This window comes from Triticum aestivum, chromosome 1B, assembly GCF_018294505.1.
Source record: "Triticum aestivum cultivar Chinese Spring chromosome 1B, IWGSC CS RefSeq v2.1, whole genome shotgun sequence".
Classification (NCBI taxonomy): Eukaryota; Viridiplantae; Streptophyta; class Magnoliopsida; order Poales; family Poaceae; genus Triticum; species Triticum aestivum.
Window position 1 is genome coordinate 370,698,175 of NC_057795.1, and position 3,522 is coordinate 370,701,696.

Below are 3,522 nucleotides of genomic sequence, written 5' to 3' on the forward strand. Positions count from 1 at the left end.
ATTCGCAGCTAAGCCTCCGAGTGGGAGTCTGGCTCACCACTCGGTAGGATTTTTACAAACTTAGGCGAAACGGATTCGCGGCTAAGTCACCCACTGAGGGGGAATTTTATTGGACAAAAATAAAAAGTGACAAAAATTATGGAGGAACTATGACACTATTATTTTGAGGTCCATGAACTACAGAAGTACTTTATTGCAACTCATCCGAGTGATAAACCTTAAGTGTAAAATGGGCGGAGTAGTTCCGCGTTCCAAGCTCGGGGCTCGTCGATATTATGCTCGACGTTGTAAAGACGGTACGCCCCGTTGTGGAGAACCTTGGTGACGATGAAGGGACCTTCCCAAGAAGGAGCAAGCTTGTGTGGTTTGTGCTGATCCACTCGGAGAACTAAATCTCCTTCCTGGAAGGCTCGACCTCTCACATTTCTGGCGTGGAAACGACGCAAATCTTGTTGGTAGATGGTCGACCGGATCAGAGCCATCTCCCTTTCTTCCTCTAAAAGGTCGACTGCGTCCTGCCGCGCTTGTTCAGCTTCTGCTTCGTTGTAGATTTCAACTCGAGGAGCATTGTGGAGAAGATCACTCGGCAAGACTGCTTCAGCTCCGTAGACCAAGAAGAATGGAGTTCTTCCGGTCGACCGATTAGGTGTGGTCCGCAGCCCCCAAAGCACTGAGGGAAGTTCGTCGACCCAAGCTCCAGCTGCATGCTTGAGATCACGCATCAGTCGGGGTTTCAATCCCTTGAGAATCAGGCCATTAGCTCGCTCTGCTTGTCCATTCGACTGCGGATGGGCGACTGAAGCGTAGTCGACCCGTGTGCCTTGGGAGTTACAGAAATCTCTGAATTCCTCCGAGTCAAAGTTCGACCCATTATCCGTAATGATGCTGTGCGGGACTCCATATCTGAATATTAGTTCCCTGATGAAGCTAACAGCAGTACCGGTGTCAAGGTTCTTGATTGGTTTAGCCTCGATCCACTTGGTGAACTTGTCGACTGCCACCAGTACATGCGTGAAGCCGCTTCGTCCTGTTCTCAAAGGACCGACCATGTCCAACCCCCATACTGCGAAAGGCCAGACGAGTGGGATGGTCTTCAGAGCCGATGCAGGCTTGTGCGACATATTCGAGTAGAACTGACATCCCTCGCACTTATCCACTATCTCCTTTGCCATCTCATTCGCCTTTGGCCAGTAAAATCCGGCTCGGTATGCTTTGGCCACGATGGTCCGAGAGGACGCATGATGACCACAGGTCCCCGAGTGGATATCATTGAGGATGAGTCGACCTTCTTCTGGTGTTATGCACTTCTGACCAACTCCAGTCGCGCTTTCTCTGTATAATTGTCCTTTGATTACGGTAAAGGCCTTAGATCGACGGACGATCTGTCGAGCCTCTTCCTCATCCTCCGGAAGCTCTTTTCTCAGGATATACGCGATATATGGAACTGTCCAGTCGGGAATGACCACCAAGACCTCCATGATCAAGTCGACCACCGCTGGGACTTCAACCTCAGTCGGATCTGTGGCACTCTTGGGCTGTGGAGCTTCTTCGGTGAAAGGATCTTCTTTGACTGACGGAGTGTGTATATGCTCCAAGAACACACCACTCGGAATGGCTTCTCTCTTGGAACCTATCTTTGCTAGATCATCAGCTGCTTGATTTTTCAGTCGGGGTATATGATGGAGCTCCAACCCCTCGAACTTCTTTTCCAGCTTCCTCACTGCACTGCAGTATCCAGTCATGGCTGGGCTTCTCACGTCCCACTCCTTCATCACTTGGTTGACCACTAAATCCGAGTCGCCATAGACCATCAGGCGACGGACGCCGAGTGAAATGGCCATGCGCAATCCATATAAGAGGGCCTCATATTCTGCCTCATTGTTGGAGGAATCAAAGTGAATCTGGAGCACATATCTGAGCTTATCTCCTCTGGGGGAAACCAGGACAACCCCAGCACCGGAACCATTCAACATCTTAGAGCCATCAAAGAACATGGTCCAATGCTCCGAGTGAACTTCAGTCGGCTGCTGCTGTTCAATCCACTCGGCGAGGAAATCTGCTATTGCCTGGGACTTAATGGCTTTCTTTGCCTCAAACTTGATATCAAGGGGAAGAAGTTCAATCGCCCATTTGGCCACTCGACCAGTTGCATCTCTGTTGTGCAAAATCTCTGATAGTGGAGCGTCGCTGACGACTGTGATGGAATGATCAGAGAAGTAATGAGCAACCTTCTTTGTGGTCATGTATATTCCATACACAAGCTTCTGATAATGAGGATATCTCTGCTTGGATGGAGTCAAGACTTCAGACAAATAATACACTGGGCGCTGAACTTTGAGAGCTTTTCCTTCTTCTTCCCGCTCGACCGTAAGCACAGTACTGACGACTTGTCCTGTGGCTGCGATATAGAGCAACAGAGGCTCTTTGCTGATTGGAGCAGCAAGCACCGGCTGGGTGGAGAGCAGAGCTTTTAGCTCGGCAAACGCTGCATCAGCTTCTGGAGTCCACTCGAACTTGTCTGCCTTCTTCATCAGTCGGTAAAGAGGCAATGCCTTTTCACCGAGTCGTGAGATGAATCGACTTAATGCGGCCAAGCATCCAGTAAGCTTCTGGACATCGTGCACTCGCACAGGGCGTTTCATTCGGAGAATAGTGCCGATCTTCTCTGGATTAGCGTCGATTCCCCGTTCGGAAACGAGAAAACCGAGTAACTTGCCACCAGGAACTCCAAATGTGCACTTTGATGGATTGAGCTTGATATCATACCTTCTGAGGTTGGCAAATGTTTCGGCGAGATCAGCGAGCAGGTCGGAACCTTTTCGTGACTTGACAACGATATCATCCATATATGCTTCCACATTCCGACTGATTTGAGTGAGTAGACACTTCTGAATCATTCGCATAAATGTGGCTCCGGCATTCTTGAGGCCGAACGGCATGGTGATATAGCAGAAGCACCCGAATGGAGTGATGAAAGCTGTTTTTACCTCGTCGGGTCCGTACAGACGGATCTGGTGGTACCCGGAATAGGCATCTAGAAAAGATAATCTCTCGCATCCCGCGGTCGAGTCAACAATTTGATCTATGCGAGGGAGAGGAAAATGATCTTTCGGGCAGGCCCGGTTGATGTGCTTGAAATCAATGCACATTCGGAGCGACTTGTCCTTCTTAGGAACCATGACGACATTAGCGAGCCACTCGGAGTGGTATATCTCTCGGATAAATCCTGCCGCCAACAGTCGAGCCACTTCCTCACCAATGGCTTTTCTCTTCTGGACGGCGGACCGCCGAAGATGCTCTTTGACTGGTTTTGCAGATGAGTCGACTCTTAGGCGATGCTCAGCCAGTCCCCTGGGAACACCTGGCATGTCAGCGGGCTTCCATGCAAAAATGTCCCAGTTCTCACGGAGGAACTGGATGAGCGCTTCTTCCTATTTTGGGTCGAGTGTTGTGGAGATGCGGGTCGGAGCTGCATCGGGGTCGGTCGGGTGAATGTGAACAGGCTTCGTCTCACCGGACGAC